General features: G+C 42.6%; 1 protein-coding gene across 3 annotated transcripts in view; it reads right to left on the reverse strand.

Moving 5' to 3' along the window:
* Window positions 1-12,996, reverse strand: part of ppargc1a (peroxisome proliferator-activated receptor gamma, coactivator 1 alpha) — a 267,696-nt gene that overhangs the window by 40,305 nt on the left and 214,395 nt on the right. The gene's annotated exons all lie outside the window — the stretch shown is intronic.

Here is a 12,996-nt window from a genome sequence, read left to right on the forward strand (position 1 = left end):
CACAAACAGACCATATAATGAAGAAAATAAAAGAATAATCACACAATGTCTCTCCAGAAAAAAATGTAGAAATGATCAAGACTACAGAAAAGCTGTCATTCATGTCTAATTCAATTATCTTTCCTTGACTAAATCATTAGTTGACATTGTTTGCTCTATTCCTGAATTAACTCCAGACAGGAGAGTAACCTCAAATGTCTTTGTTTGGCGTCTAGAGTATCAAAGGCGGTAATTCAGCCTTTTGTAAAGTATTTCTTTGTCCATTCAGAGGCAATAAAAAGGACAGGTGGCAGTATCAACCGTGTATACAGTGTCAACAGGACGTGTATAGGCAACACTACCTCTGTGAAATAAAAACAAAAGCTTTGTGGACATTTCAAACAAAGTGGTTTTTCTGTTGGGTGGACCGGCAGGCTCACTCACTCACTCACTCAATCCACAGTGTTATCGTCTTCCTGTGATTAACAGAAACATAAGTCTGTATGAGAATTATCACGTGTTAGTCATTGTCTTAGTGATAAAATGATTAATTATGTTATTCTAAAATGCTGAGATTGAATTGCTTGAGATCTTTAAAGGTGCACTATGGAGTATTTTAAGGGAAGAGCTTTAAATCGGAAGAGAAAGATCTTCATTGTCTGATTTGTTTATGCCTAAACAAACTGAATGAACAAACTCTCTTTGTTTTCATGACTGAATAAACAAACTGATCTTAAAGAACAACACAGTTTCATACGGTTTTACTTTGTTTATATGTGGCGGGCCCTGCCACCTTTCTAGCTTCAAACAGTGTTCTGGGAACCTTATTTTCCTCTGAGAACAGCTTGTTTATTCAGTTATGGAAAAAATAAATATTCCTGAGTTTGTACATTACCTCATTAATATTGTAAATATCAAAATTCTGAGTTTGAATTTCTTAGCACATAGTGCCCCTTTAAGTTAATAGTCCTTGTAAAATAAAGATGATATCAGCTGTTTTCTGTTTAGATATTCTTTTCAGGAAGTTAACGTCTGACACTTCTGTAATAAGAAACTCACTCCATGGAACATGCTAACCCCAATCCAATTTTTAGTCCTGTAAAGCCTATTAAGTCCACCTGAGCATGCAGGGAGCAATTGTCTACCTAAATTAGTGAACCACATACAGTAAGTCTCATTAAACACAAAATTGCACAGAAACCTGTAAAAAGGTTCTGGGAGTGGAAATGCAAATGTGCAGATTGTGTGTGTGAGCACGCCAACGAAAGCCCTGCGTGTGCCGTAAGACGTTATATGTGTGTCTGTGTTACGCTTATGGGTATCTGAGGGCGTTTGTACCACTAAATCTATACATCTGCCTCTCCACGCGTGCCCAGAGATGCTACCCAGAAGCCACGGCAAAAGCCGATCGGAGCAGGTGGTGTGTGCAGTGACCTCACAGAGCCCAGATGGACCAGTACCACAGAGACCGTAATATAGGGGGCAACATGGGAGTGACATGGAGCTCGATGGTTGCTGGCTTTTGTGACTGCTGCAGAGATAAAACACTTAGGCAACAGGGATTTAAGTTGTGAAAAAGTGGAGCAAGAATAACCTCTCAGGCTCTACACGGTGTTCAACAGATGTAGGTAACTGCAGGTACAGTAGCTGCTGGTCGGATAGATTCTTCACAACTTGAGTAATGGCACCATAATGAACACGGACTTGCCAAATAAAGAAAAAGAAAAAGAGAAAGAAAGCCGTCTTGGCAGGAGATATATGCTGGTAAATGATATTTCTCCTTCTCCTGAAGCAGCATGTGAGTCACAGTCAAAAGGCTTATCTGATTGTACTCTTCATGCCAATTAAGACAACGGAAGCTAAATATAGATATAATGTTACGATTTCCTTTCTTGAATGGCCTTTGATTCTTTTTTTTCTGCATGCACATTCTCGCTAGAGGCTGGATATTTATGTATGCAGTGGTAGAGATTTGTAGATATCTGAATCATTTCAAAAGAGATTAAAAAAAAAAAAAAAGAAAGGGGGGGGGGGGGGGGGGGTGTTCAACAGCCCTACTCAAACACAGGTAATCTTTGAAATGCCACGGCTTTTGTTTCAGTTGCGTTGGGGTTTGCTAATGAACAGGTAAGTGTGGGGGGAGACTGTCACAGACGGAAGCAGAGTGACAAATAGGTAGAGGAGATATTTGGGCTAAAGCAGCACCAGCTACGAGGCCCAACATCACTGCGTGTCGGATCACTGCTCCAGAGAATGACCTCGGGTCTTGCTTTCACACTTCTCTCCCATTTAACAGCTCTTATAGATATCACGTCTCAAGGGGACTGAATCTATAGGATGGAGTGTGAAAAGTTGTTCACACCCATTGATGCATAGCATGTTGTCATACGATGGACCTGAAACCTTCCTTAGACCTCTCCAAGGCTTTGAATGTAGCGACTAGCTGAGTGTAGCCTCCGCAGACAAATATACTTCAAAAGGAACCATTAAAAGCAAAGTTAATGAAAAGCGACTGTTGGTTAATTGCTAACTTTTGGCACACAACTCAAAAATAATGCAATGTGACAACTTTTATGTACGCACACAGAACATGCCCGGTTCCACATGTGGACAAGCTACAATCAGACTTGAATCGGGGTCGTGCTGCTGGCGGTCCTCAGAAAGCAAAAGGTCTGTATGATTAAACAATTTCTCCTAAGAGTCAGCTGACAAGTGGAGCTCTCGAAGCCAAAATGGGGCTAATCCACAGATAATTATCTTTGTTTGAATATTCAACGTGGCCTGACTAATGGTACAGAGTCTCCCATTTGCATTTCTGGCCTCAGATTGAATCGGATATGAACATTTCTGTTAAAGAGCTGTATTGATTCTGTAGTGGAAATTATGGCTATGTGTTTAATTCTAATAGAGTCTGACAGTCTTTTTTTAAACAGTGTCGTTTCTGACAGTCCATCTATACTCAAGTGGCTGCATCTTGTTTTCCTTTTTCCATAAATTGTGTCACTGGCCCTCTGAGAGTGTGCCGCTGCACAGCAAGCGGGGGACGGGGGGAGGGAGGGGATGATTCATATCACTTTGTTGCATGTCATTGCTCCCAACAGAATCCATCCTAGCATCTGGCCATTTTAATACATGGTGGCTGGATTCATAGGAATTAATTGAGGGCAGAGGTAAAACAGAGCGCCGCAGCTAGTCATGTATTGTTGGGGACTGTTAAAAGACAGCTTACGCTTTGTTCTCCTGCTTGTCAGTTGATGTGCTTTCAGATCTTTGGTGCTTGGGTGATTTTTCTCCCCCCTTGACAAGTCATATTGTTTTCTCCTTATTAGGGGACACTGGAGGAAGCGGTCACATTTCACAACAGTCAAATGCTCTACAATAACATAGGATGTAATGGCATACAAAACTGTCTGCAGGAAGTGTAAATGGATACACATTATAAGGTTCTAATGGGGTGTCAAATGATCACACAGGACGGCTTTAAAAATATCCTTTAATCAGCTATATGACATAATAAAACTGGTTTGAATTATTTCTATTCATTTTATTTTCAGTGCCACAGAAATATATCTCAAAAGGTCCATACATTCGCTCGGCCTCCATCGGCTCCTAACTCATGCATTACAGCAACAAGATAAACAGTGTGATGCCACAAATTATGCCAACGCTCGCCCTCTGACACACAGTACGCTCGTGCCTTCTCCCCCTGTGAAGATTTTACATCGCCTCTCTTTGTAGTGCCCTTCAGAGAACCCGTCGCCTTGCCGCCCTGCGTGCAAGCTTGTAATCCTTTCCATCAATGAACTCCACTGTGTCATTTAGCCACTCTCAGGATGGCGGCTACTCACCCCGCAGAGAGTCCGGCCCACATTATTAAGGCAAATGGCATGAAGAGGCAAGGGCCAGTTAGCCATGGCTGGAGCCTTGGAACTGAAAATAGCATCAGTCCCACGCAGGGGCAGGTAAACACAAAAAGGAGCCTGGGGCGCAACACAGGACGGTTCCACCCTCTCCTCCCCTGCTCAAGCTCTGTTTTGGAGGAGACGGGGAAAAGCGGCAGTCTTGCCCCCCCCCCCACCGCAGATGAATTATATCACGGTCACATGGTGAGTCGGAGTCTCCCGTCGGAGCCGCATGTTGTTGGGCTGTTATTGGGCTTGTTTAAAATCACCAGCGAGTCATGCAAGATGCATGCGGAAAGCGGTGGCAGAAAGGGGGTGAGCTGTGAGCACAGGCCTGGTGTGTAATGCGTCTTGGTGGGGGGAACTGTGCTAAACTAGCGCTCTGGGCAGGGACTCGTGAGGCACTTTGTGTTTTGCTTGGGTATAGCACTCACAAGGAATATTAAAATTTATGGACCATGAGGGTTTGGGTTGCACACACACATACATAAACAAGACTTGCGTGCTCCCTGCATGCTTAAAATGCTACAAAGCTAAACTTTGAAATTGCTGTAAAATTCCAACAGATGCCACATGCCCGGCGATGTAACTAGAGGAAATGAGATGCGCTTGTGTGGAGCAGATGCAGTTAAATCTTTTTCTACTGAAAGGGCACATGAAAATAGTGCTTGTTGTCATGCTGAATATCCAGCAAGGCACTTTTTGAAGTTTAATATAAACCTTAAAGTCAGTGAGTCAAAAGCCATGGCCTGTAAAAGCACTGATGTGTGCAGCAGCTAGGTAATAAACAGGCATTAAAGGAATTACTTCTTTTCTGACATGCTCATGCTTACTAGATCCTGTTTGGATGGTGCACTGCATGTCTATAACAAAATTCTTGTTTTGACTAAAACAGCAGCAGGCGTCAAAATGAACTCTGCAATGTGAAAAATACATTAATGAGATCTCATCACTGGCTACAGGCAAATTTAGGTGCATCTTTCTGCAAACTGCAAACACCTCCTGTGAATCACGAGGAGGGCCCAGAGCACAACAGATGTTGCTTGATTTCTGAAATAATAGAGAGGCAGGGCTGAATACCTTGACAGCGCAGTCCTTATGTACTCTTAGCACTGGAAGAGCGCCAGGGAAGAATTAGGTCAGCTGGAGTGCATCGTGCCTTGTGGAACTCCGCGTTAAAACAGCATCAGGGGAGAAAGGAGGGGTGGAGGTGGAGGTGGGTGACACACAGGTAGAAATTTCTGGAGCAGCACAACCAGTTTTTTTCTCTCTCTCTCTCTCCTACTCTTGTATCATGGAAACGTGAGCAGAAACGTTACACCCCTGAGTCCAGACTGCAGCCTAATTATTTTGAGCAATGAAAAGAGAAGGAAAAGGGGAATGAGAGAGGGGAAAAATGCATGTGAATTGCAATTCTTTCATACAGCCTGCATACGGGGTGTATAACCACAAGCCTGAAAAAATCCTTACGGCACAATAAAACTGATTGTATCATCACCTTTTTTTCCCCTTACAGGGTGCATTTCTACTACTCTTCACATCACCTCCTAAAAGGAGCATGTACTGCTGGAGTACACAGTGATGGGAAAAAAAAGAAAAAAGAAAAAAGAAAAGCGGAGCAGAAAGAGAAGAGGCACAGTCAATACCCATTTTTTGCCAAGGCATCCTAGTGAAAAAGAGCAAAGAGACAAAAGAAGCAGATGGATGGAGATGGAGCTAATGGTGAAAGAGAGTGTGACAGGGAGTAACAAAAGCAAGAGGGAGTGAGCCGCTGTGAGTGATAGAAAGATTTGGACAAAGACGGGGCATGAATTAGAGGCAGATATGGAAGGAGGGGGAAGGAAGATGGAAGCTAAGTACAAGGAGGAGTGATTGGGGACAGGAAGTGCAGATTTAAACAAAGGGTCAGACCGATGGGAGACTGTAGCAACGGCCTCGCCATGCTCCGAAGCCGTTCCATCCCTCATCTGAAGATAAACCGCCTCGCTGTCCCCTTCGCTGAGACTGACCCCGGTCCCCGCTGGCCTCCCAGTGCCGGCCCGACCACGGTCCACTATCTCAGTGTTGATCTAATGGTTACCACCTCACCCTCCCCCGCATATTCCGGTCACGGTCTGAAATCTTCCTGCTTACGATGGGTATCTGGCTCGCATGTGCTACGTATTCATTTACAGGAAGGTTTAGATTTTCACACACACACACACACACACACACACACACACACACACACACACACACACACACACACACACACACACACACACACACACACACACACACACACACACACACACACACACACACACACACACACACACACACACAGGTCCTTCCACTGCAAACATGACCTCGTTGCCCCCTCCTGACTATCACGTTTAGGAAAATAAAATTGTGTTGCAAATGCACTCTCTCCCCTTGTTAGCGATATTAAATTGGAAGAAATAATGAGATGCGGATGTGAAGATGACAGAAAGTAATTGGTTCTGATGTGTGTAAAATCGTGATTTTAACTGGACATGATATTCAAATGACTTGGCAGACATCCATCAACATGAAAGTGTGCGTAAGCAGATTGCAGATTGTGCTGAGCAATAATGTTGGCTTTTCCTCGTGAGTAGGCAACATCAGCTTTTTTATTTTTTTATTTTTTCCAGTCCAAATGTTGTCATGCCTCAAGCCATTTCCACTCTCTGGAAATAGCTTCCATCACTTATTTTTTTAGGATACCTGATCGTCAGTTGTAGAAATCAACTGCCAACCCTTGCCCTGGTCATCCTGTCCCCTGAAGCCTTCTCCAAGTCCCTCCCATAATGCCTTGCTCTGTGTTTTTGTGGTGCTCTGTCTCCACCGGGACTGTCATCACCGCCACAATAAACAGGATTAATCAGCGCTGGCATTGGGCACTTTGGTCCAGATGACGCATGTAATTAAGAAGTAATTGGCATGTCATCTGTACATGAGGAAATATGACATGCACGAGCCAGATGCAGTCGCTGCGCCGCCGCGCAACAAGAGCAACTGTGTCCTCGAAGGCTGTTTTTCATAGAGATAACTTCCTCCGCACTGCTGACACTCTCGCTTCCTTAACGTCTTTATTCACCCCACAAACTCCCTCGCATTGTAATTCACTCGCTTATTCATTTATTTACATGCTAACACACTTAAACACTAATTTGCTAACTTATTCATTTATTTACATGCTAACCCACTTACTGCCGCTTGCATTCAGCAACTTATTCATTTATCCACATCCAGGATGACACCGTTACTTTCTCCAGTATTCATTTATGCACGTAGGAAGTCACTTGCTTTCTCGCTGGCTTAATTAAGAGGCCCCTCTCTTTTCAGTCCACACAAAAGGACGGGTTTATGCAGCTCAATATATACTGTAGCTGCACACAATGGGAGATGGCCAAGATGCCCTTTCATGTTTAGGGTCACGCCGGCTGCAACAATAGGTCTGAACTGCCCTTATCTCTCCTTGTAAACGTGAAGCTCTGGGATAAGTCAGAGCCTGATTTCATGGCTCATGTGGGAGATGTTAGGATGAACATAACTGAGGGGAGAGTTTTCTTATTTGCCCTTGCACCTTATATTTCCTCAGTTGTTAGGGAAGTCGGTAATAAAAAATAAATTCAGCACCAGGCTTTAGGATGTGGCTCTATGTAAGCACGCAGGCGCACACCTATTTATTATTATTTCATAGTTACTTAGAGTTTCCGCAGCCATTTGTCAGCGTAAATGCAATTTTGAATTACATTAACTTAAGAAGCAACATTAAGTATGCGCCGCCTCCTCTCTGTAAATTCAATTGACTCAGGGATATTAAAGATGTGCCCGAAGAAAATGACTATTATGGATCATACATGTTTCTGAGAAGATGTCAAAGAAAGCAGCCCAGCATCACTGAAACAAAGTTTGGGCTGAAGCTGAGCGTGGAGCTGCTTCCAGGAGGCGTGAGCTTGGCAGGGAGCGAGGTCAGCGATGCACTTGGCTGGTAACCTCAGATAGCTGCTGGCTAATTTGCAGTACGCCCCCAATCGCAACAGAAAGCCCAGAGCCACGCTGAGGAGAGAGAGGGTGGCCATAACGGCAAAGCAAATGGCTCATAGAGATATCCCAGTTGTTTTTCATCACATCAATTTCACGCCTGTGCCGCCAGTTTTTCTTTTTTTTTTTGCAGAAATGTGACAAGATGGAGACAGGGAGGAAAAAGAAAGAAATAGGGAGAAAAAAATGGATGAAGGAGATAGAGAAGAGGAAGAAAACAACGAGCTGGGATGTACATAAAGCCGGCAATGTTAATCTCGAGGCCCGTTCCTGCTGCGAGTGAATGCTGTCAGAGCTGTCTAGTGAACAAACAAACGAGAATATCTCCAAAGCTAATATCTTCACTGACAGTATTGCTCAGCAACTTGTCAATTTACTGATGCAACACAGAAGTTCTTTTGGCAATTCAGTTTAAAGAAAGCTTTGTTAGCTTGACCTTACTTATCATTTTACTGCAGTTTCCCAGAAGAATAGATGCTTACTGTTAGTCATGGTTTTGTACCTGTGGAAATTTTTACTGATGGCACTGCTTGTCCCTCTACTCTTACACTACTGTCTTTATGTGTCATGCCTCCAAGGAAAAGTACTCGGCAAAGAAAAACTTCCACTAACTTCCAAAAGGTGTTGCAGTTATCACCAGGTTTTATCTAAACCAGCTTGTTTGCTGAGATAGCACATATTTAACCTGACAATTGCTTTATGGTTTCTTAACCAAACATGATTTATAGCGGTTTGCGTAATTACCGTCTTTCATGTGGTAGAATCTGAGACGAGCTGTGCAGCGTTATGACTCAACAGTAAAGCATCCAACTGTGGGTTGTATAATTATAAAAGCGAACGTGCTATTGCAGAAAAAAAATTCCACTCAAAAGTACAGAAAGTACTTAAATTTGTGCAACTACAGGATATATTTGGTTTATTGCACAGTGCAGATAAACAGCAGGAAGTCCGGGCCTGATAAAAACTCTCTGTTCTCACCGAGCGCCTGATGGAGCTCTTGCTTGGGAAGGGAATAGTCAACAAGACTCAAACTTATTGGACAATCTTCCATCCAATATAATTAATGACAGTGCATTTTTAATTACCCCTGTGTGGCGGTAGGCACTACAGCTTTTGTTTATTGAGCCCCACTGATACCCATATTAACAAAGTTAGGTTAATGATAGAGGTATTTTGCTTAATAGCATTTTTATTACTCCCGCTAAGAATGAAGCAATTAATTAACAATGGGCGAATTAAGTTCCTCTCCTGTAATGGCCTACCAACACAGGACATCATTACCAATAGTCAAAATAATTCATAAAGCGAGGAGTCAGCTGGCAGGACGACGTGGGAAAAAATGAATATTCCCCCGCATACGTTTGATTTTTCATTTTAGACCGGAATAAATTATGAATACGGTCCGTCAGCAGACATGTTGGTGGTACTGCATGCAGAGTGAGCCACGGGATCAAAGATGCAGTGCGATAAGTCACAGATTTGACATAGAGAAAGTTTCAGTGCGTAAGATGAGCAGGTGAGTGTTATTTGAACAGATAAAGTGGTGAATTAAAGATGCAGCGATAAATGAGAGAACAACCAAAAGAGAAGGGGGATACGGGAAAGTACGGGAGAGGACTGAATGTTCAAGAAATGACATCGAATAATGGACCTCAAAGACATATATGAAAGCGCATAATCTTTTAAGCTTGCATTTGAAGGTAATCTTCCATTAAAGAATACTAGCTATTTCTTTGTGGAGGAGAAATGCAAAGACAGCAGAACTGATGGGGACTATTGGTGTGACTTTGAATAGAGGGAAAAGACTGAAATGGCAAAAGGTGCAATTTCTTAGGCTTCTCCGGACTTCGTCGGTAAATTCTTTCATTCTGAAAAGAACTACTAAAACAGTGGCTGCTGAGAAATATAATCCCCCACCCCCAACCTCCCAACACACACACACGCACACAAACACACACACACACACACACCCTGAGCCCAAGTACACATGCAACAAAGAGGGAGAGATTAAAGCATTAATTCAGTGAGAGGGAATAGGATCCTGGCATAAATTTAGAGTGAATGTTTGGGGTTATCTCCTCTGCTGACTGCCGTTTCTCTGCTCTCTGTACTCCATTGCACTCCACATGCAAATGTAAATCAGGGTCACACCCTGTATCCTGTAACATATCAGGCTGTAAACTCTTGTTTTTCTTTGATAAGCTCTGTATATGTGTGTGTGCGCATTTGCAGCGACAACAGGTGCGCTCTTTTGTTTGGAAAAACACCAAACCGTGCTCGCCCACAGTGCTCTTTCTGTGTGTGCGTAGACTTGTGTGGGTGGGTGTGTTGGCGAATGTGGGTATTTTACATCTCAGACATTTCAAGCTGCTCTGCTCGCCTTTAAAAAAAAAAAAAAATGTACCAAACAGAGAGCCTTGTTTGTTTGCTTGTCATCGCTGGGTGGGATGTACTTTACTAGGCACACCAGCTTTTCTTCTGGCTTCACACTGGATACCAGCTGGCGGGCACTGGGGCGCCACAACGCATCGTGCCAGTGTCACAAACGAAGGGGAATGTGTGCCTCATCATATAGAAAAGTAGTCTGGCAGCCTCCAGTCCTCATTAAAAATGCACTAACGCTGAACGCTCCCATTAATCTAAGCATGCTGTATTTAGCGAGGGTAGCCTTGTGTACAGTCTATAAAACACAGCAATTAAAGCAGGTACTTTTGGCTTCATCAAGGCCCACCCGAGCGTAGTGGGCCAGAATTGTGAAAAAAAATCCTCCAGCAGCCAAAAAGCCCTATATGAGAACAGCCAGGATGTAGTCCGTAGCACTGAGATAGATATGGAACTGGGAGATGGCATGATTTAATCTTGCTCCTGCCTGATAATGGAAAGAAAATCCGTTAATGTTCTATCTACAGTGTTGCGGATAATCATCTTTGAGGTATCAATTCTTATTTCAAGACATCAGTCTTCCTAATACAGACTAGAAAATGAGCTGGAAGGAAATCACGGAAGAATCCAACATAATATGTGGGAGCAAATGCCACCATGGTGATATAAAAGTAACTCAACATGCATGACTCCAACTATTTATGTTATTTGTGTAGCATTATGTCGGGAACACGTGCAGTACAGACGGGAGACATTCAACAACTGCGTCTGTCATGACATCATTATGACTCCAGTAAGAAGTTCTCAGAGCACGGGGTGGTTCAAGGAGAAGCGCTAAGATGCAAGCCATCGACGCATGCTTTCAGCTGCAACCCGAGTAGGTTACAACTCGGAGAGATCACATGTGCAGACTCTTTAAGACTTTGATGATTGCTCAAAGGGATGGACAGAATAGCTCGCCTTGTCCCATCCCATAGCAACAACAGTTTTTTTTTCCTTTCTTGTCAGATCTAAAGCTGGAACACACATACAGTATAAATGCTCCTGGATTTGCGCCACTGTCTAAAGAATGATTCAACATGACATACATATATGACAAAGACATGATTTTTGCGGGGGTTTTAATTCATGTGTTGGTTTCAGGGATGAAGCAGTTGGGTCTGTTAACTCTTTAACCTGATCAGCGTATGGCTTTCACTGGTGAATGGTATAGTTTTTTGGTCCGCACGTGCATTATTTAGGAATACATTACGAAAGCAGCAGTCAAGTTAGACAATTAGTTGTCAACTTGTAAATTAATCGCCAACTATTTATAATCAATTCGTTGGTTTGAGACATAAAAAGTCAAAATTCTTTGATTCCAGCTTCTTAAAAAGGTGCAATATGTAAGAATTGGCCACCTGTCGAATTCATACTCAAAACAAGTACGGGATAGCATACACTAGAGTAGCCACTAACTGCTTACATATTGCACATTTAAATGTGAATATATTCTGGTTTCTTTAGTCATCTATGATAGTAAACTAATGGTGACAATGGTCATATCAGAATTACTCATAAGACTTTTTTTTTTTTTATGTGCATGCCAAGACACAAGGGGTAACGGCATTAGTCACATAAATGGATAATGAGGCCATGCTCATAATGAAAGGATACATCGTCCACAAAGTAGCATATAATTAGCAACAGTAGCAAAAGACGTATGAAGAAGACAGATACCTCCCTGAAACAAAGTGAATTCACTCCAGAGACTCGAGTCCATGCCGGAGTGCCTCCCATATAAACAGGTGCGAGTTACTGTGTCACTGTGTGTTCCTGTGAGTCATTTTGCGAGTGAGGCAGGCTCGGCTATGTAAAGCTGTCAACATTTCCATACCCTAATAATAATTACCCTCAGTTTACCCTCTGCCCCGCAGGCAGCTAGAGTAAACAGGCCAAGGGTATAACCACCTCCATGCTAAAATGTGATTTCTCATCAGGAGGTGGCCACATGGTATGGAAGATAAATCATTTTCTATATGTATGAGAACAACTGTGCTGCCAAAGTGTAAGATAAGAAGTCAACTCAGTACATTGTTGTTTACAAGGTTTTTTTTTTATGGATTTTATTTATGGTGGATCATGACCTTGAATAAGATTAGCGAGTCAATAACATGAATCCACTAAGTTGCATTCACTGATAAGAACACACAGCAGAATTGTTTCATAATAAACACTTCCCGTGGATAATGAGACGAGGACATGATTATGTTTAACAGTGAAACTGTAAAGTGTAGAAACTGTATAATGACTAATAGCAGTGTGATTTTAATGGCTGCTCCTGCTGCTGGCACGCACTAATTCAAAAATGATTAGTTAGTTCCCCTTTCTTGAATAGAAATGTGTGCCATCAAATCTGGGGGCAGTGAGCGTGATAGTACTGCAGGATAATTGAAGTGGCCAACAAGCACCAATGCTATAGATATTCAAGGAGATACTGTTGATGTTCATACAGCCACCGGCTTATGAACTCCTCTCATGACTGAGGCATGAGCTCAGAAAAAAATCAAAGTTTGAAAACTAATTTCCAACAAATGGTTGTTTACCAATGAAGACAACTCCCATGACCCCACACTATTTCACAAAATCATTAAACTATGTCTTTTGTTTTCTTTGTTTTCATTAAAGCAACACGATATAAATT

The sequence above is a fragment of the Pagrus major genome, chromosome 10 (genome assembly GCF_040436345.1).
Source record: "Pagrus major chromosome 10, Pma_NU_1.0".
NCBI lineage: Eukaryota > Metazoa > Chordata > Actinopteri > Spariformes > Sparidae > Pagrus > Pagrus major.